Here is a 23,304-nt window from a genome sequence, read left to right on the forward strand (position 1 = left end):
CACCATGTGGCTAGCGGGAAGAGACAGCTCAAGGTGAGATTGGACATGCGGTGGGTAAAAGAAACTTAGACAGAGTAGGCAGGCATAGAACTGTACATTTATTACTTAGAGGAGGAGGGGAGAAAAGAGAGAGAGAGAGGGATAGAGAGACAGAGAGACACACGTGCACACACCAAGGGAGAGGGAGGGAGAGATTCAAGATTGTGGTGAGAGGGGTTGGGGGGGTTACTGGGAGTGGGCATGGCTTGCCCCTTAAAGGGCCAGAAGAATAACAGTTGGTGTCATCCTTTTACCTCTTCAGGGACAATGGAGACCTGAAGCTCTGCTACTCATACTGAAAAGAGACTAGGAGGTGACAAAGTAGAAGTAGAGGCAATATAAACAACTTTCTTAAAAACAGAACAATCGATAAAGTCATTGTAGCAAAAATAGTAATCCAGCTCACAGATGCAAGACCTATTGTTTTCTAGGAAGTAGAAAAGATTTTTTAAAAACTCCACAGAGGTACATTTTGCAGGCTTAAAGGGAACCCTGAGATTTAGGAGGACATAATAATAAAATTAACCAGAATAATCAGAGAATATGACCAAGTGCATGGTGATGATGATGAAGGGGGAGGAAGGTTTAACACAAATCCTTTTATTTTTCAGTGTTGACCCAAAATTGGTAGGAATGGCTAACATGAGGAACCTTAACAGAAGTCAGGTGCTATGTGTGTCACACCAACATGGTGACAGCATAATTTAGGTCTCATGTTCTGAGGCACTTGGTAAAATCTGATCCTAAATTAGTTACAGGCAATATGAAAAGAAAATACAGAATAGTATTTCTCATGTATATAAGCACAAGTCTTAATAATATTTCAGTATTGCTCTATGGTTAACATGTACTCATTCTGAACAGTTTTTAAAGTCAAAGCTTAGCCGGGCGGTGGTGGCGCACGCCTTTAATCCCAGCACTCGGGAGGCAGAGGCAGGCGGATCTCTGAGTTCGAGGCCAGCCTGGTCTACAAGAGCTAGCTCCAGGACAGGCTCTAGAAACTACAGGGAAACCCTGTCTCGAAAAACAAAAAAAAAAAAAAATAATAAAGTCAAAGCTTAGGCTCCCACAATCCCAACAATATTTCATGTAGCAAAGTTATTCTAAGGAAAGGTGTGTGCTGTTTATCTGAAAGTACATTCAAATTACTTTCATCATTTTTGTTGCCATTACTTTCTTTCCTTTTGCTAAATCTACAACCCTGTTTGAGTGAGAGACAGATTCCTTGAAATGGCTTGAGCACAAACTGGGAAGATAGATAGAAACTTCTTTAGTCTTTAAGCACAAGAGGCAAAGGATTTTGTTACATGGTTTTACAGGAATGAAAACAGTGGAGCCACACCAGTTATGTATCCAATGTCAGCATCTCATCATTCTGACATCAGTGATACATAACTTTGCAATCAGAAGAGAGAATGAAATGTTGGAGATTGGGTTGATTATTCTAAAATTTCTCCAACGACTTCTGAACCTGACCTTATTTTGACAAATGAAAAGAATGAATAAAGACTAAATGTTTTAACAAAAATGAACAAGGTACATTTGACAGACTCAAATATTCTTCATATGTATTTCAAGTGTAGTCCATAGGAAGAAGGTGAGATATAGTAAAATAATGCGTAATTAGGATTATATATGTAAATTTTATCATAAGGTTATATGTACTCAACTTCTAGTGTTGGTTCTAGCTCTTATTTGCCTGGGCCCTGTGTTCCCTCTCTTACATTCCTGAGGCTTATGTTGCTCTCATATTATCTCGAACTGTAGACTCGTATCATGTACCCCCATCTGCCTCACAAATTTATTACTGAGGCTGTTTTATACACCTGAATTGGTATACCCTCATCTTTCAATCATAAGATAAATTGAAATTCAGTGCTACCTGAATTTTGCTATAGGGAATGAGATACAATGGTAATGAAGAAGCCAACATAATGAAAAGCAATGTCTTCCTAATTGCCACTTAGAATAAATAACCTGAAGCCTAAAGTATGTAGGTGATTGATGTGAAAGAATAAGGAATGGGCAATGTCCATTATCCAAATTGTCAAATTATAATTTTTATGATTGGGGACAATTGACTAACATATTATTTCACTGGTTCTAATTATAATAAAGATACTGGCTGTGGAAAACATTTAATAGGTTTTATCTTTCAAGATCCTCTACATTATGTAATCATTAACCTGAATGAATGAATTTGTTTAATACAAATGAATAAAATGCAAAAGTTAAAGCAGACCTAGTGACAAGATGAATGTGAAATTTCAGGAGGGACATGCATGATACCTAAGCATGAGCCATACAGCCAGATGTCAAATCTGTTTTCCCTGAAATAGGGATCAGGGAGATAGACAGACCCAAAGCCTTGTACCTCTAACTTTCAAACAGTTTGCATGATATTATGTCTTCACATTAATCTCAGAGCCAGATGCCAGCTCTGCCAGAAATGATGGGAAAAGGTGGCCCCAAAACATTGTTCCGTAAATTTTTGGTATCAAACCACTTTGTGCTTGTACACAGAAATTTATTGAGAACCTTCAAAGTTGTTGCTCACATATTAGGGTTTCTGAACCCACATTTCAGACCCATTAACTTACTGAAAGAATAGAAGTTGCTGGTGTGCATTGACTAAATATAAAAAGCAGCATGAAAAACAATTCCAAAGAAAATTTCCCCACTCTGTCTTTGATTTTATGCAAACCCTGCTCCTTGTACAACCTCCAAACATACTCACCTTGCTTGCTTGGTCAATTTTTGTGATTCTACCATAATTCTTAAGGTCAATAATTTTTTAATTGTTTTTACTGAGCTATATATATTTCTCCACTCCCTTTCCTTCCTCTACCCACCCCTCTTTCTACCCTCTCCTATGGTCCCATGCTCCCAGTTTACTCAGAAGATCTTTTCTTTTTCTACTTCCCATATAGATTAGATCCATGTATGTCTCTCTTAGGGTCCTCTTTGTTGTCTAGGTTCTCTGGGATTGTAAACTATAGTCTGGTTGTTCTTTGCTTTATGTCTAAAAGCCACTTATGAGTGAGTACATATTATATTTGTCTTTATAGGTTTGGGATACCTCACTCAATATGATGTTTTCTAGATCCATTCACTTGCTCACAAATTTCAAGATTCTTTTTTCTCCTTTGTAGTACTTCATTGTGTAGATGTACCACATTTTCCTTACCTTCAGCAGAGGGACATTTAGATTGTGTGCAGGTGCTGAGTATTGTCATGCTACCTCCTGCGGAGTCTGTGTATTCTCTCATGTAGGCTATGACACAAGCTTCAAGGAAGAGTGCCTGCAGAGAAGGTGTGTGCGTGTGCTGTGCTTCCCACATTGGAGCCCTTGCACATTTGGCATTATCTGCTTATGTTCTAAGGAATACAATCTGGTTTCTTCTGGAAGGGAAGATCGTATGTTTAAGTTTCCAGAGTCTATTGATGAGATATTGCCATATACAGAAGTATATGATGTTAAGGGAGGAAGATGGATTAACACTCAAGGCAAAATGTTTCCAAGTTTAATCTGGTGTTTAGTAAATAAAAACAAAAGGCAAACTTAATTAACCAATTAAGACAGATTCAGCAAAGATGGGATAAGGATAGAAGAGAGAGATAAATGCCTGTAATGTCTTTAGATTAGTTTTGGGGAAGGTTTGAAAAGGAGATAGAAATATGGAGAAGGAGAAACAAAGAAGTTCTTCTGCATAGATTGCAGAAATATAAAAAGTGTAGACTGTGTGACTGTTAACCACAACCACTTGCCCATAGCTCAAAATGTCATAAACTCATAGCCTAGATAAAGATTTATATCAAAACTAATGCCAAGCCATGTCTATCATGACCAACCACAGACTCACATTGGGGACATCTGTCTGATGAAATTCTATTCTTGTGTATCTGATATAATGGTTCTAAGAATAAACTGTATTACATGAAAAAAATAATACATGCTGTTAAGTATTTTTTTTATGTAGGATGAGTCTCATGCCTAGTAAAGAAACATTCAGATGCAATTCCTTTTAGTCTTGTGTCTGTTTGTCATTTGCCGACTCCTTACCCACCAATTCCTGAGACCCTGTCCCATTGGTTCCAGCCCCACCCCTATCCCCACACCCCTGCTGAGTTGGTCTGTTGTAGACTATTATAAATATTTTTGCTGTGAACATAGATGAGCAAATGCCTTTGCGGTATGAATTGACTCATTTGGGTTTATGGCCCAAAGTTGGATTGCTGTGTCTTGAGGTTGGTTGTTTCATAATTTTCTGAGAAAATGGCATACTGATTTCCATAGAGGCTGTAAAAGTTTGCATTCCCACCAGCAATGGAGGTATATTCCCCTTAATCTACATCCTCTCCAGCATAAGTTGTCATCAGTGTATTTGATCTTGACCAATCTGCCAGGTGTAATTGGGGTTCTCAACATCACTTTGATTTGTATTTCCCTTGTGGCTAAGGATGTTGAGAAATTTACTAAGTGCCTTTCAGCCATTTGAGCTTCCTCTGTTGAAAATTCTCTGTTTAGATCTGTACCCTATTATTTTAACTGAATTATTGGGTATTTTGATGTCTAGTTTCTTGAGTAAGATCAGTCCTCTGTTAGATGTGGGGTTGAAGATGTTTTTCCATTCTGTATGGTGCCATTTTGTTTTGCTTATAATGTCTTTGCTTTACAGAATTTTCTTAGTTTTAGGAGGTCCCATTTGAGTTTCTCCACATTTCATTTATTGTTGACTGTTGGCTTGCTGTATATTGTCTTTAATATGTTTAAGTATGTTCCTTGTATACCTGATCTCTCTAAGTCTTTCTCATGAAGTTGTATGAGATTTTGTCAAAGAATTTTTCAACATTCAATGAGATGACCATGTGTTTTTTTTTCTTTCAGTTTGTTTACATGGTGGATTATGTTAATGGAGTTTTGTATGTTGAATCTCTGGGATAAATTCTACCTCATCATGGAAGATGATTTTTCTGGTGTGTTCTTGAATTAAGTTTGCCAGTATTTTATTGAGTATGTTTACATCAATGTTCATGAGGGAAATTGGTCTGTAATTTCCTTTCTTAGGAAAACCATACTTGTGCCTATGTATGGTTTTGGTATCAAAGTAACTGTAGCCTCTTTAAAAGTGTTGGGCAATGTTCCTTTTGTTCCCACTGTGTAGAACACTTTTAGGAGTATTGGTATTAGCTATACTTTGAAATTTTAGTAGAATTCTGTGCAGAAACCATCTGGTCCTGAATACTTTTTGTTATGAGACTTTTGATGACTGTTTCTATTTCTTTGGGGGTTCTAGATCTATTTAAATTGTTTTTCTGAGCTTGATATAATTTTTATATGTGGTACCTATACATAAAATTGTCTTTTAGATTTTCTAATCTGTGGAGTACAGGTTTTTGAAGTATGCCCTAATGATTCTCTGTATTTCCTCAATATGTATTGTTTATGTCCCATTTTCCTTTTCTGTTTTTAAAGTTTGGATATTCTCTCTGTGTTTTTGGTTAGTTTGGATATGGGTTTGTCTATCTTGTTGATTTTCTTTAACCATCTCTTTATTTCATTGATTTTTTGTATTGTTTTCTTTGTTTCTATTTGATTGATTTCAGCTCTCAATTTGATTATTTCCTGTAATCTACTCCTCCTGGGAAAGTTTACTTCTTTTTGTTCTAGAGCTTTCAGGTGTATTATTAAGTTGCTTGTGTGAGATTTCTCTAAGTTATTTATGTAGGCATTTAGTGCTATGAATTTTCCTCTTAGCACTATTTTTGTAGTGTCTCATAAGTTTAGGTATGTTGTGCATTCATTTTTTTTGAAGTGTAGGAAGTCTTTAATTTCTTTCTTATTTCTTCCTTGACCCAGCTGTGATTTAATTGATTATTGTTCAATGTCCCTGAATTTGTGGGTTTTCTGCAAAAAGTGTGATTAAATTCTAACTTTAAGCTGTGGTTATCTGAAAATATACTGTGTGTCATTCCAATTTTTTGTGTCTGTTGAGGTTTGCCTTGTTACTTGGCCTTTTTCTTTTATAGTTCTTAGTATTCTTTCTTTATTCTGTGTGGTTAGTGTTTTGATTATTATGTGATGAGGGGAATATTTTTTGGTCCATTCTATTTGGTGTTCTGTAAGCTTCTACTTTCATAGGCATGTCTTAGGATGGGAAAATTTTCTTTATAATTTTCTTGAATATATTTTCTGGGCCCTTAAGCTGGACTTCTCCTTCTAACCTTAGTATCCTTAACTTTGGTCTTTTCATCATGTCCCAGATATCCTGGATGTATTGTGTTAATAATTTATTCAATTTAACTTTTTTGACTGATGAATGTCTCCTCTACTGTGCCTTTAAGGCTTGAGTTCTTCTCCTCCATCTCATATTGTATTGGATATGCTTGCATCTGTAGTTCCTGATTCTTTACCCAAATTTTCCATTTCCAGAATTAGTGTGGAAAGTCCTTCTGTATATATATTGTTTTTATTGATTAATTAATAAAGCTACTTTGGCCTATGGCAGGGCAGAATAGAGCAAGGCTTGAATTCCATGCAGATAGAGGAGGAAAGAAAGCAGAGTAAGAGAGATGCCATGAATCTGCCAAAAGAAACAGATGACAGAACCTTACCTGTAAACCATGAGCCTCATGGCAATACACAGAATATTTGAAATGGTTTAATTTATGATGTAAGTGCTAGCTAGAAATATGTTTAAGCTATTGGCCAAACAGTATTGTAATTAATATAGTTTCTGTGTGATTATTTTGGGTCTGTGTGGCTGGGAAATAAACAAACAGCCTTTGCCTACACAGAATTCCCTTGGTTTGTGTTTTCTTTATTGTTTCTATTTCAATTTTCAAGTCTTGCACCATTTTCTTCACTTGTTTGGTTATTTTTTTGCTTTCTCTTTTTAAGGTTTGTTGATTTCTTCAATCTCTTCCTTCTCTTTTTATAAAGAAATTTTTTATTTCCTCTTTAAGGGTATCTATCATCTTCATAAAAACTTTATTTCTTCTTCTTCTTCTTCTTCTTCTTCTTCTTCTTCTTCTTCTTCTTCTTCTTCTTCTTCTTCTTCTTCTTCTTCTTCTTCTTCTTCATCTGTATTGGGAATTTCAGGTCTTACTGTTGTAGAACCAGAACAGCAACAGAAACTGGTAAACAGAAACTAGTGGTGACCTATTTTCCTTCATGTTGTTGAATGTATTCTTACACTGTCATCTACCCATCATTTCTTCAGTCAGTGCGGGTGGGGTCTGTGCTTAAAAGGGGTGTCCCTCTTCTTCCTATTGCTACTGGTGGGGCCTGTTCCTTAGGTGGTCACTTTTCCTCCAAGTGCAATTGGGACCTATAACTCTGGTGTTGACAGGGGTTTCTCTGTTTCACCAAGTCCCACATCCATTTAGTCCCAAAGAAATATACAGATGTCTACATTAATCATAAACTGATTAGCCAGGTAGCTCAGGCTTCTTTTTAATTCTTATAATTTATATTAGCCCATAATTCTTGTCTGTATTAGCCACATAGTTTGGTACATTTTTCGACAAGGCAGTCACATCTTGTTTGTTCAGTGTCTGGCTTCCTCTGTGTCTGGGTGATGACTGTAGACTGAGCTTTACTCTTTCCAGAATTCTCTTGCTCTCATTCTCCTACCTCTATGGTTACCCCGCCTACACTTCCTCTCTGGCTACTGGACAATCAGCATTTTATTAAACAAATACAAGAAACAAATCTTTACAGGGTAAAACGATTTTCCCACAGCACTCTGGTTATTGCTCCTCAAGGTAAAGGTAGGGCCTCTTTTGGTCATTGATGTAGTAAGGGATGGTTATGGGTGCAAGGAGGCTGATGCCAGTTCTTTGGGGCTTCAGTGAGTAGGGGTGTGGCATGGAATGTGCCTCCCTAAGAGTTCTGGGGTCTAGAGAATCAGATTTTTTTGTTTATCCAGAAACCCAAACAGTCACTTCCTCCAGGCTCAGTTGGGGTCACTAAAACATATTTTCAATATAAAGGGAGTGTCAGGGACCAGCCTTGATGAAAACACCTCTTATAGGATAGAACAAGGGGATTTAGAAATATAAGTATATATACAAAGACATGTAAAAAAGTAATAAAACAGAAACCATAGAATAGTACTGGGAGTGACTACTGAAATTGTTTGCATTTAATTTTCCATATACTTTTATACCCCAATACAAAATCGGGGAAAACAAAAGACTTCTTTAACATGAAAAAAGAACATCTCAAAAGTTAATTGCTTTAACACTTTTAGGCATCAAGTCATCAGCATTTTGTTGTTTAGACAGTGAAGCTACCTAAACTAAGTATTCTAAAGGCAGTCATTCTCCAGGTAGCCTCCTATTACAAAAAAAGGAGTAAAAGTATGCTTGCATATCCTGACCATCTCTCATGATGAAATGGATTTACTTGCATGAACCATCTTAAGGTCAAAAGAAACAAATAATCAAATACTGAGTCAGAATATATAGCTACACTTGTTGTTAACAACTGAGCAACTTCAAATTCTCTGATCATCAGACAAAGTGGAAATAAGCTCACATTTTTGGGCCTCCACAATGCAGGCTTAGTATTATTTGTGAGATTCCCTGAAAATATCCATAAGAAAAGTCACAATTAAAAGTCATGTGCACTTTGTTCTTAAGCATAGTTCACTGGTGCTTTAGCATTCCAATTTGAAAATAAAATTAAAAAATAAACAAATAAAATAAAAAAGGAATAATGTGTCTGTCTTCATCCTTGAGAGAAAATGTTAATTGTTCTGCAAGTGTTGCTTTCCAGCTCTTGGGAGTAATAGAATCCACTTCTTCCTCACATGTGCATAACTAACCTCTTCTTTCCTATCTCAATAACTGAATTAATGCCTTGATCATTTTAATATGGAGGCATTGTTGGGAGATTGTGAAGACTGGGAAGTGGAAGTTAATGGAACAAAGTAGATTACTGAGCTCTTCCTGGATTCCCTTTTCTGTACTTTCCCATCATAATGTGAGCTATTCTGCACTGCTTCCTGGGTGTATCTTCCCAATATAATGGGACAAAAGGTAAAAAATCATGAGAAAATAAATTACTACCTTGTGTTATTTATGCCAGATATTTTATTCACACTGACTAAAAGTCTAACTGAATCATAAGCCTTTCTCATATATTTGACAGCATAAGGCAATGAGAAATTATGCACTTATTCATTTAACAAAGTCAGTGGTCCCTTGGAATGCAACATTCAATCTTAAGTAGATTTTGATAACCCTGAAAGTATTTGTCAATCTTCCTCTAATTACTCAACCATATTCAAACTTGTCAGAAACTTCTGGTAAGAAAATGATATATGTGATTAGAGAAAAATGAGGGAATTTAATAATTTAGGATTGGGAGAAATAGATGAAATTTTCACCCACTCTAGCAACTTAGAAGTTATTTCCCTTCATATTTTTTCCATTTATCTTTTTTCCATTTATTATCATACAAGAGACAACTGAGTAAAAATGTACTAAAGGATATAATTAAACAAAAGCTATCTCTTCTCATCTTTTCTTATGTCTTTTACTTCCAAATAAAGGAGAAATCTGCAAAAGTATTTCATTAGGTGGAGATACTTTGTTATAGAAGACAAGTGCTTGACTAGAAGTGAATTTCCCAACAGCGTGTGAATGATAGCATGAATAAACTAAGGGAAGAAATTAAAAGGAAGGAATAAAAAGATAAAGGATGAATAAAGAGGCTTATTCAAGCCAAGGTATTGAAGAGGAATAAATAGAATAGAAGAAGAACCAATATTAGAGCAAAGCAAATGATAAGTAGAGATAACAGAGGAAATGGATTTTAAGTTATGAAGTCACTGTTAGCCCTTCGGTGTTTTGAAAATAGAGTTAATAAAAAATACAAGAAAACAAAATAGGTAGACAATTACTCAGATATAACCACTTATTTTCTTTGCAACTACGGTGAAAAGACAGTTATATAATTTCTACCCAACATTTTATTTAAAACATATGGAATACATTAATTATAATTTACACATATTTTTATTTCTAAACATAAGTATTTACTTATGGTAACATATATGTTAGTCACTTTGCTAGATGCTATAACAAAATACTTGTCAAAAGTATTCCAAGGGAGAAAGAATTTATTTTTACTCATTATGGCTTGGAATGGCATTAGTGTAATATGTCTGGTCACATTGTGTCCTCTTTCAGGAAACAAAGGAAAACAAAGGTTGGTGCTCAAACCATTCTCTCCTTTTTATTTGGAATGATGGTATCCATTTTAGGGTGGGTCTTCCTACCTCAGTTCATCTAATCCAAATACTCCCTCACAAATGTTAATGGGTGATTCTAGATCTTATCAGGTTAGCAATAAGCATTAACTATCACAAGTTCCTCTTTGCCTACTTGACATATTAAATATATCGTGTCTAATATATAACTTTCTACTCTCATCCCCATAGGTGCAGGACCATCTCACAGTGTAAATGCATTCACTTCAACTTAAAGAGCCCTAGAGAAATTAATAGTTCTACTATTGTTTAAAAGTCCAAAGTCTAATTCTCTTTTGAGACGCAAGTCAATCTTTTTTACTGTGGGCTCCTATAAAATAAAAAACAAGATTCAGAGTTCTAAAATGTTGTAGCACAAATATTCCCATTTCAACAGGAAAGAGCTATCAGAACAAAGAAACAACAACAAAATTCAGCAGGGAAACCCTCACATTCTGATGTTCCATTTCTGGAGCTGGGACTTGTAATGATGGACTCACCCAGGATTTAAAGGTCTTAAATGGAATTTCTCCAGGTCACTTTCCTACAGTTCACATACCCTCTCTTAGGCAGGCTCCACATCATCTATACATCATTTTCCTCTCATTGTTCTGGTATCTCCAACATCCTTGTGTCATCACTAGAATGCAAGTTTCACTTTCACAGCTTCACAGAATGACTTTCCAGTGCCCATTGGAGAACTGTGACCCCGACACACATTGTCTAGACTTAGTGACTGTCTAGAACCCTGATGAAAGCCACCATAACATCCTCAATGTCATATATTTTATACCTGAAAAAGCATCCCGTGGATGATTTCCATGAGTTCTGCATCTAATTTGAGACATAGTCAGGCCTATGTGGACTACAGCACTACAAGGCTTTGTGCCTATCCTGGGAAATGTTTTGCTAGTTGTTTTGTTTTGTTTTGTTTTGTTTTGTTTTGTTTTTTGCCAGGGAACACCTTCATTGACATTCTCATCTTAATCTCTCTCTCTCTCTCTCTCTCTCTCTCTCTCTCTCTCTCTCTCTCAAGATTTTGTTTGGTATTTTATTATTGTATTCAGTTGAGTTGTTGTCCTAGGGGATTCCATGGAAAACCCCAAACAACTCAGGCTAATTCTAAAACAAAAGATTGCTGTCTGCAAACTGTTTCTGAGATCAACATCCACACAACTCATTGAACCTGGAGAAGTTAAGCTGGTTTCTTCATGGAGCCTTCACCCCTATATTTTATATTCTTTGATGTGGGAAAGCACTCTGCATGCTACCTAAAGAGAAAGATAAACACCAACCCAGCCACAGAAACTTTTATCTCCAGTCTTTCCTGTTTGCAAAATATGCTATGGCAACTGTGGCACAAAACTTATAGGAGTAGCCAACTATTGTCTGATTTGATTTAAGGAACATTTCATGATAAGGAACCCATACATGACACTACTTGTGTAACCAAAAACCAGAGACTAGATAGCCCAAGGTATAGTTAGGGTAAAACAAAACACCATTGGTATTTCAAAAAAAATCAATAAAATAATTTCTAATGATAGTCTTTTATACTCATAGATCAGTGCCTTATCCAGTCATCATCAGAGTGGATTCCTCTGGTAATAGATGGGAAGAGATACAGAGACACATAGCCAGAAAATTTATGAAGGGAGAGTCTAAATTTGAAGTCTCCATCAAATTTCTGCCCTCAGAGATAAGGAAATCCTGCAGAATAGTAGGTAGAGAGATTGTAGGAATTAGAGAGGATGGAGGACACCAGGAGAACAAGTTCCTCTGATTCAACTAATCAAGGTACACATGAGTTCACAGAGATTGTATGGCAGGGTCAGGTTCTGCATGGGTCCACAGCAGATGCTTTGCATATGTATTACAGTTATTAGTTTAGTATTTTTATGGGATTTCTGACAATGAGAACATATGGGACTTTGATTCTTTTGTCTGTTCTTGGGACACTTCCTCCTGCTGGTTTGCCATGTCTAACTTCAATATGAAAACTTTTGTTTCATCTTATTATACTTTGTGATGTTTCACTGTTATCTCTTAGAAGCCTGTTCTTTTCCAATGAGAGAAAGAAAGGGAATGAATCCAGACAGGATGGCAGGTGGAAAAGAACTGGGAGGTGTAGTGTAGAGCTGTGGGCCAGCTTCCCGCTGCCCGGCTCCCAACCACCGGCTAGCTTTACCCGAAATAATTACATGGAAACTGTATTCTTTTAAACACTGTCTGACCCATTAGTTTCAGCTTCTTACTCACATCTTGACTAACCCATATCTAATAATGTATGTAACACCATGAGCAGTGTCTTACCGGGAAAGATTTAGCATGTCTGACCTGGTGGCTGGCTTCATCGCATCTCTCTCCCTGAGGAGAGGCAAGGCAGTCTGGCTCAGAGAGCAGAGGTGATGGCGATTTATTAACTTCCTTTCCCAGCATTCTGTTCTGTCTAATCTGCCCACCTAAGGGCTGGCCAATCAAATGGGCCAGGTAGTTTCTTTATTAGCCAATGAGTGTCCTCCATCAGGGAGGAGTAGAGGGAGGAGAAACTATAATCAGGATATATTTATGAGAAAACAGTCTATTACAAATCAAATATCCTGTGTTCAAATTTATCACAGTCATGTCCCCATTGCTATATACCATTTTTCTGTATTAGTTATTTTTCTTGTTATTTGACAAAATGCCTCATAAATACTGGTGCTCACATTTTTTTTATTCAGACTGAGAACCCAGCAATACAAATGATGCAGGTCACTGAGTGGTGGTGGCACACACATTTAATCCCAGCACTCAGGAGCTAGAAGCAGGTAGATCTCTGTGAGTTCAAGGTGAGTCTTGTTTACAGAGCAAGTTCTAGGAAAGCCAATGCAACACCAAGAAACCCTGTCTCAATCAAAACAAAACAATAAGGAAGGAAGGAAGAGAAGGAGGGAGGAAGAGAGGCGTGGAGGGAGGGGGGAGATAAAGAGGAAGGGAGTAATAAAAGAAGGAAAAATAGATGGATGCAAGTCTTCTTACCTCAATTAACCCAGTCTAGAAACTCACTCACAGACATGCCTCCTAGGTGACTAAAGTTCCTGTCAAGTTGACAATTAGTGTTAGCCACTATATTGCATAATCATAGAAGTAAATAGATAAAAAGAGAGTCCATCTCAATAAATGATCAATGCTGGAGGCTAAAGCATCAGTCATGATGTATTTTCTAATGCAGTCTTAAACACCCTGCTAAATGAGCAACAATGGAGCAAAAGGTTCTACAAATAACAATGGGGTCTTAAATTTTTATAAAGGAGAGAGTATCTTAAAGACTTCCAAAATTTCAAAACAAATTCAGTGTCATTCTCCTTTCTCTATTCCTTTCTCCTTATTTTCTTACACATCTTAGTCTATGCATTGTTTTATTTTAAACATTGGATTCTTCTTATGTAATCATCTACTATTTTCTACAAATGACTTAAAAATCTTCTATTACAAGTGAAGGAGTAACTGGCCTCATTAATTTTTGGTCAGTCTATAAATCACCAGTGTGGGTAATTACAATAATTTCCAGCTTACCATGCACTTTTCCCCATGTAACAGGATTAAAATTCAACATTAGCGTGCTTCCTTATTATGGCTTATGGATTAAATTTATTCCTTCATTTTCTGCATTTGATTAAATACTATTTCCATGAGAGTTCTCACAAACTCTTATTTTCCTTTTCTCTCTCACAAGGAATTTTGAAACACATCTTTTTTTCATTGTATGGGAAGTATAGGACTATTTCTGGATTGTAGAATGCAAATTTACGTGCCATGTATTTCTAATACATTTTAATTAGCTATCTCCTCCATTTTTAGTGAGAAAAATAGAAAATACTTTTTTAAAAGAAAATAAAAAGATTTATTTGGACACTTTAAGGGACTTGAAAAGTTTTTAATTATGGGGGAAATCTTTCTTCTCTGCTTCTCAGCATTATTTTTTCTTAAAAATAATAGGACTGATAAGAGTGACATTTTAGATTTGACCCCTGAATGGAAGTTTAGTGAATTTGAGATAGATAAGTTATATTTACTCTTTTTAAAATAGAGGAAGTGTGGTTGGTACTGGGTAGATGCCTTAAGTACTCACCACAAAAGCAACAAAGCTGAAGTTCAGATTCCTAGAATTTACATAAATGTCCAGTGGGGTGTAGCAGCCACTTTTAACTCTATACCTTGGAAACCATTCAAATAAATTGCATTTTCTTGTCCAGATCAAGCCACCTCATTTGGCCATGTTACTAGTGTTAATTGTTAGATACTCAAAACAGAAAATAATGATTGAGTGGCAAAGTGGACTTCCCAGCAATATGCCACACAAGATGTCTGAATTCACTCTCAATACCTATGTACTTTCATCCCTTGATTCTTTTGCACCTTTATAAAATGTGTTTGAATTACATCATGGTAAACTTAAATTACATCAACTTTATTTGATTTATAACATAAACCGTCAGTAAGATTGAATTTAAACTTACCTAGAAGATTGATGAGAATGTATCTGTGAAGACATTTCCATTGCTGGTTTACTGATGAAGATCCATCCTGAATGTGCTAGAGTCATTCTATGGGAGATAGTACCAGGATGTAGTAAAAATGGGGAAAAAAATCCAGTTGAGTGCTAGAATTCTACCTTATTTGCTTCCTGGAAAAATTATTCTGTTTTGCTGTGTGATACTATGTGGATATTTGTACACTTATGGAAATTTATTGCTGGGATTGTTTTAATGAAGAGCTGAATAGTCAATAGTTAGGCAAGAAGGATAGTCAATGGGAACAGAGGGAGCCTTACATACAGAATGAATGAAAGGTAAAAAGTCATGTGGTAAAACATAGATTAATATAAATGGGTTAAAGTTATAAGAGCTATTTAGGAACAAGTCTAGGTTATAAGCCAAGTTTTCATAATTAATGAGTCTCTGTGTCACTTTTTTGATGAGAATTTGTTGGATTTGCTGGCGTTTTTGTTTTGATCAGTGTTACTTTCTCTCTGGTGTCTTCAGAATCTGAGATTCTTTCTTCTATCTCTTATATTCTGTTGGTTATGCTTGTTTCTGTAGTCTCTATTCATTTACATAGATTTACCATATCCAGCTGGACCTTGGTTTGTGTTTTCTTCCTTGCCTCCATTTCAGTTTTCAATTCATGCACTGTTTCCATTATCTGTTTGATTGTTTTTCCTTGGTTTCCTAGGATATCATTTATGAATTTACTCAGTTCTTCAAACCTTTTGTTATTCTTCTCATCCATTTCTATAAGGGAGTTTTTCACCTCCTGCTTAAGGGACTCTATCACTTTCATAAAGTCAGTTTTTTCTACTTCTTCTTGATTAAGGTGTTCAAGTCCTCCTGTTGTAAGTTCGCTGGGTTCTGATGCTTTCATGTTGTTTTTCAAATTGTTAGAGGAATTCTTGCATTGGTACCTGCCCATCTCTTCCTCTGACTAATCCCCTATGGATCTTCTTTTACAGATTCAATTCTCCTTGCTGGCCAGGGAGCTGGCAGGCAAAAGGCCTACCTTGCTGCAGGCAGGCTATTGAAACAAAGGAACTCTGGCCAGCCTGGTTGCACTCACTACCAGGTCCCAGCACCCAAACAGGCTGAGCTGGTGGCTTTTATGGTCTTGAAGAGGGGAGGAAGAAGGGAGAGGTTTACTGGGTGCAAGCTGGGATATGATAGGAAGTGAGAGGCAGTAGCTGGGGAGAGTAGCCCCTGCAGGAAGACCAGGAAGTATAGGGGGTTGAGGAATGTCTGTGTTCCATCTCAGGGTGGCTGCCGTGGGTCAGGCACTTACTCACCCCAGTGATGGATCTTCTGGTCAAAAATCAGGTCTCCTTGTTGGCCAGAGAGTTCACAGACAAAGGGCCTACCTTGCTGCAGGCAAGCTATTAAAACAAAGGAACTCCCACCTGATTGAGCTCACTACCTGGTCCCAGTGCCCAAACAGGCTGAGCTGGGGAATTTTATGGCCCCGAAGAGGGGAGGATGGGGGGGGGGGGATTCTGAGTGCAAGCTCCACTAAAAGTTTTCTAAGAATAACAAGAAAAGTCCATGAACAAATGGAGTCAGCTCAAAATTTAATGAGGCTTTCAAAGAATTGAAATTATTCCTAAAATTACTCATGAAATTATTACACAAAATAGAAACAGAAGGAATGTTACTTGTTTCTTAATATGAGTCCACAAAAATTGCCCTAATAGGAGAACCACAAAAATACCCAACAACAACAAAATAAGAGAATTGTAGACCAATTTCCCTTATGAACATAGATGCAATAATTTTCAATAAAACACTTGAAAGTTGAATCCAAGAACACATAAAAAAGATCATCCACCATGATTAAGAAGTCTTCATCCCAGAGGTGCAAGGATGGTTGTAACCCACCACATAAACAGACTACAAGAAAGTGTTCACATAATATTAATAATATTAGCCTTCTTCCTTTTAGCCTTCTTCCCACAAACAAAATTTTGAGTACCTCTAACCAAGCAATGGAAAGACTTGTATAATAAAATATATAAGACATTAAATAAATAAATTACAGAAAATTTTAAAAGATGGAAAGATGTCCCATGCTCACATTTCAGTAGCATTAACAGTGAAAATGGTATTTTACTAAAAGCAATCTAATTGTAATTCCTGTCAAATTTCCAATATAGAACTTGAAAAAACAACTTCCACCCTCATATGAGCCTTAGTCACCATTCTATTGCAGTGAGTAGAAACCATTGAACAAGGCAATTATTACAAGAGAAAGGATTTTCTTGTGGGGTTGCTCATAAATTCAGAGATTTTAGCACATTATCATCATGGTAAGAAGCATGGCAGAATGAATGCAGACACTGGAGCATTAGCTAAGAACTACTTACGGTAAGCAGAGAGAGACTCTGAACTTGGCATAGACTTTTGAAATCCCAAGGGCCACCCCTTGTGACACATTTCCTTTAACAAGGCCATGCCTCTTTATACTTCTAGTGTTCCCAAATAATACCACTCTCTGGTGACTAAGAACTCAAATATGAGTCTTTGGGGGATGTTATTATTCAAGCCACTACATCATAGGTTTAAAACCATATCATATTGCAAAAATTCATTCAGTTCAACTTTTAAAATTCTTGTAATCTATCCTAGTCTTAAAATTATTTAAAAATCCAAAGTTCAACATCTCTTCTGAATCTCATGGCAATCTCTTAACTGCAGTCTTCTATAAAATGTATACATATATATATATATATATATATATATATATATATATATGTATACATACATACACACACACACACACACATATATATATTATATATATATTAGCATTCCATAAAGTAAGGGAGGGAAGGAAACTTAACGAAGAAATACTAAAACAATGTAAGTTCAAACCTTCCCAGGAAAAAACTTTAAATTCAAATTCTAAATTTTACATCTATTTGATATCAAGTGCTCTTCAGATTTCCAAAACTTCTTTCAGCTTTGGTGGTTACAACATATTTCTTTCTCTTGGACTGGTTTCACACCCAGTCTGTTGTTTTCCTGGGTAGGTATCTCATTTCTTTGGCATCTCCAATACCTTGGAGTCTCCAATAGAACCAAGACTTCACCTTCACAACTTCACACAACTTCTCTGGGACTCCTCACAGGGGCACTTCTGACACATGCCTGGCCTTGGTGGATTTCCTAAGCCAAGGAGGGAGATTCTACAACACTTTTATTGTATTTTTTACTATAAAACCAGAACCAAGTTGCTGAATCTTCCAAATTTTGCTGTTTACTAAGCATAGAATTTGCCTCTTTTTTTTTTTTTTTTTTTTTTTTTGGTTTTTCGAGACAGGGTTTTCCTGTAGTTTCTAGAGCCTGTCCTGGAACTAGCTCTTGTAGACCAGGCTGGCCTCGAACTCAGAGATCCGCCTGCTTCTGCCTCCGGAGTGCTGGGATTAAAGGCGTGCGCCACCACCGCCCAGCTGCCTCCCTTCTTGAATTACATTTGCATCAGCTTTCTGTTGAAGTTGGTTAAGGTTTTCTTTATTTCCTTACTACAAATTGAAAGCTCAACTGGTTGGGGTCTTGTCCTATTGTTATCAATCCTTTTATTTCATTTGACATCAGGGTTCTCTTTACATTTTTATCTCCTTGAGCACTGGACTTCCTAGTGCTCCTATTGTCCTCAAACTGTACATTTTCTATTTTCTCATTGCTCAGCTTGCTCCTTTTCATTATAGATCTTCCAATGCCATTAACCTAAATCTCCTCTATTTAATCTTAAGCAGATTTTCAGGACAGGGGAAAAGAGCAGTCACATTCAAAGTTAAAAATGTATCATATACTTCCAACATATTTTGACACAGGATATACATTAACCATTCCAAAATGTAGGGAAGGGAGCACAGTGAGGAAATACTGGAACAAAGCAAGACCAAAAACCAGCTGGGCAAACTCCAAACTTTGTATCTCCATGTCTTTTTTTTTCTTTATTAAAAATTTTCGCCTCCTCCCACCTCTCATTTACCTCACCCTCCCTCCTCCACTCCCTTCCCTCTCCTGTTCCGAATAGCAATAAAGGTTCCCTGCCCTATGGGAAGTCCACGTTCCTCCCCCATCCATCCAGGTCTAGGAAGGTGAGCATCCAATCAGGCTAGCCCCCCCCCACCCCAAAAGCCAGAATATGTAGTCGGAGCCAAATCCAGTGCCATTGTCCATGTCTTATATCAAAACATTCTTCAGATCTCCAACTCCTTTCACTTTTGTTGAATGTATCATGCTTCTTTCAGTCTAGTTCCACTCCTTGTTAGCAGTTTTCCTGGGAAGGGATCCCATGGTACTGACATCTCTATCTAACATTTTGGGTTCTCCTAGGAAATGCAGGCTTCAAACTGCCAAATTCTTATGCTTACTGAGATTGTAACATGACCTTTTGTTCAATTACATATTCATCAGCTTTCTGTTTCTGATGGCTTCCTTCAATGCCTAAGCTGAACTGTAGACCAGACTGACTGCAAACTCAGAAATATGATAGCCTCTGCCTTCCTAGTGATGGGATCAAAGGGATGTGCTACCACACCTGGCTCTAAGCCTTTTTTCAAATTCCGTTTCACAAGTTGGAAACTTAGCTGGGTGGAATCTCACCCTGAAGTCACTACTCACTTTAAGTCTTAATATGTTTATCTCTTTGACCACAGGATTTAGCACCAATCTACTTCCTGGTTCTACTTTCTCCTCAAATTGTACATTTTGTATTTTTCCACTATAATCTTGTTCCTTTTCTAGTAACCACATGTCAGAAGCCTATACTAGGCCAATTACATTCAAACTGCCAAGTCTTGGATCACCAGAGCATAATTCATGTAAGCACAGTGGTTGGGTATAGAGTAAATGACTGAGGGGGATGGAAGAATATCTCTAAGAAGAGGAAGCAGACTGTATTATTATGAATGAATGTGGGGACTGGCCTGGAAAAGGAGGATGCTATAGAGAAGAAAGAGGAAGAGGGGTGTAAGGGAGAAATATAGAAGAGAGTGACAGCTGAAACTAAGTGCCATTTGGGGGATCATATAAACTTAATAAAGTATAAGCTTCTTAAAATATATACATATATGAAATAAATCTAAATTGGAATCACAAAATTACAGGGAAGATAAAGTCCCAACTAGACATCTGACACCACAAAATCAAACCCCCAGTAGCAGGAATGCATTACATCTAAGTTTTTGGCCAAAGTATACCCATGGAAACTCTCAAACAACACAATCTATTACCAAAGCCATCGGGTACTCTCCACTAAGTGATGATAATACCCTACTACTGAAGACAACATTCACTGAACATGGAGAAGCCCACCGGGTTCCTACTTAAAGCCTTCACCATTACTAACTAGTGTTTGTGATACTAGAAGTCACTTAACACACTATATATGGATAAAAATAAACAACAACCCAGATATAAACCCTGCAATACACAATGGTGACTTGCCTGGTGATATGTAGGCACAATAGTAGCACAAGGGTTGATACAGTAACCAACCACTGTCTGACTAGTATTAAGCCCCACTCCATAATATGGAACCCATACCTGACACTGTCCAGGTGGCCATGAACCTAAGATTAGAGAGGCCATAGACCTAGGGGGAAACTAAATACTACTGTTCTGCAATAAAATGACTCCTAATAACATTCTGACACAGTCATAGATCAGTATCTTTCTCAGAAATCATTATGCAGTAGATAGGAAAACTAGAGAGACCCATAACTTGATAATGTGCAGGAATTTTGCCTTGGAATACTCAGTCCTAATGTCTCCATCAAATTCCCCCCACCCCATGCTTAGGAAAGTCTGTGAGAGAGGAGGTAGAAAGACTGTAAAAGTCATAATAGAGAGAGGACAGCAAGGAAACAAATCATTCTAAACACAGAAGGATCCAGTGTACATATGAACCTGGAAACTGTGGCAGCACATACAGGTTCTTACAGGTCTGCACAAACCGGAGTCCCAGTGCTGAAATGTGAAATCAACAAAAATCTGTACTCCTAATTCAGAAACTATTTCCAAGTTATAATCGCTCTCGATGGAAAAATTCTCTTCAATGGGATTTCACTGGCTATACAAGATAAACATAAAGGCAGGCACTATGGCCAACGGTAGACAGACAAAACAAAATGAATTCAATGGCATTTTTGAAGTTTGTTTGTCTCACAATGCTTTGCCTGGGTCTTATTATTTGTTTAAGTTTGCAGATCTTTCGCGTGTATATTATAGTTTCTGATTTTGTTTTTATGGGTTTTCTATGTGTATTTCTTTATGACTCTCTTGTGCTTTTGGGGGTAGGAGGCATTGTTGTTTATTTGTTTGTCCTATTCTAATTTCTTTTTATTGTATCTTATTTTATATTTTAGATGCCTATTTGTATTATAATAAGATAGAGAAGAAAAGGTGTGGATTTAGGTGGGTGGGAAATTGGGGAAAATATGGGAGGAGCTGTGGAGGAGAAACCATCATCAGAATATATTATATGAAAAAAAATCTACTTTCAATTAAAGAGAGAGGAAGAAATGCGGAACATATATATACAGTGAAATTTTATTTGCCCATAAAGAAATTTAATTATCAGAAATTGAACACAAAGGGAAAACATTATGTTAAGTGAGATAACCTGGCTTAGAAGACAATATTCTTCCTCACATGCAGATTCTAGCCTCTGACTGGGATGTATGTTTACACAAGTGGAATGAATGAATAAAGACTTGGATACTGGGGTCAATATAAACAAGATAAACATAAGGACTACATAAAAACAACCTTAAAAAAGAGATGAGGAAGACAGTAGAACAACATGGAAGGGGTAATGGGGCATCTGGTACAGTGCAGAAGAGGAGACTAAAAGAGGAAAGGGAAAATGTACCAAAATGAAACATATAAAGAAATCCCATATGGAAATATTACTTTTTAAACAAATTTGGAAAACAGTTTTGAGAGTCAATAAAGAAAGCAGAAAATCATCCAATTTGAATAATCAAACACATTTTCCTTTTATCTGCTAATCTCATTTGGAGTCAGTACACTTACCAAAAGACTAATGTGTCCACAGCACAAGGTTAGACTATATCAGTTAAATCACAGTAGTCATTTTTCCAGTAAGCTTGCAGACTGCACAGTATACAATGTCTATAAATAACATACATTTGGAATAAAAGATTTGAGAAAAAAATTGCTAACCTTAAATGGGAGATTGGACCTTAACATGGGTTAATGAGGGACAGTAATTCCAGGTGCATAGATACAGGAACAAAAACTAACCAATGCACAGTTGCTTGGACAAGATAGGAAAATACTGATGATTTAGCAGGACACCTGGAGCACATTAGGAGGAAACACATTAAAAGGAAGTGGAGAAAATTGAAGCAAAACCTTAATGTTAATTAGGTTTTATTTGGAAGACAGTGATGAAGCTCTGTGGTTATTTAATCAAGGGAATAATGCAATCAAAGATGTACACTGCATAATATTCCTAAGACGTTATGGTAAAGAACAAGTACTGGAGAGTAGTCAACAGAAGCCTCTATGTCTTCTGGTCTAGTTCAAAGAAGACTAAAAAAAAAATCAGGCTTTTTTTCATCCAGTGGCTGCCATCAGTTGAGGCAAAATGGATGAATAAAAACACAGAAGGAGCAATGGAGGAAGAAGCAATCCAAGGTGATGTGCTTTCCTCTGAGGATCCACCGTTGGCAGTATCTCCACCTCTCTGCGCTGCATTCAACCCAGCCTGATAACGCATGAAAGCTGGGGTACAAGGACCAGCAAGGTTATGTCATATACAGAATTTGTGTACAGAGGTGTAGTGGCTACAAGTGCCCAATTCCTAAGGGTGTGACTTACAGCAAGCCTGTTCATCATGGTAGTAATCAGCTAAAGTTTGCCAGAAGCATTCAGCCTGTTGATAAGGAGAGAGAAGAACGCCATTGTGGGGCTTTGAGAGTTCTGAATTCTTACTATATTGGTGAAGTTTCCAAATACAGATTCTTGGAGGTTATCCTCATTGATTCATTCTGTAAAGTCATCCAAAGGAATCCTGGAACCCAGTGTATCACCACACCAATTCACAAATACAGATGCGTGGGCTGACATCTGCTGCCCACAAGAGCCATAGTTTGGAAAGGGGAACAAGTTCCACCACACTATTGTGTGAGAAAGCACATTACTCTCCAACTCCACTGTTATCGCTAATACACATAATGTTTGTAAAATTTCATGCCCAGTAAACAATTAAGACCCATCAAAAAAATCAGAAGAGAGGCTGAGGTGTATTATGATACATAGAGAACTGTAAAGGCCTAGTATCTGTCATATAGAGGTAGTCACTACAGGCAAAGGATCACTAAGGGCAATGGAAATAAAAGCAAAAGGAAAGCTCTCAAATACAAATTTTACACATGTTTCAGGCACTGGCAAGGTGGGTCAGAAGTTAAAGATACATTCTACAATGTACATTTTCAAATAAT

The 23,304-nt window shown here is 36.9% G+C and overlaps 1 pseudogene; it reads left to right on the plus strand.

The window, feature by feature from the left end:
* LOC119809249 overlaps nt 1-22,991 on the plus strand; it is a 151,005-nt pseudogene extending 128,014 nt beyond the window's left edge.
* The last annotated feature ends 313 nt before the right edge of the window (nt 22,992-23,304 follow it).

The sequence above is a fragment of the Arvicola amphibius genome, chromosome 3 (genome assembly GCF_903992535.2).
Source record: "Arvicola amphibius chromosome 3, mArvAmp1.2, whole genome shotgun sequence".
In the NCBI taxonomy this organism is placed as follows: domain Eukaryota; kingdom Metazoa; phylum Chordata; class Mammalia; order Rodentia; family Cricetidae; genus Arvicola; species Arvicola amphibius.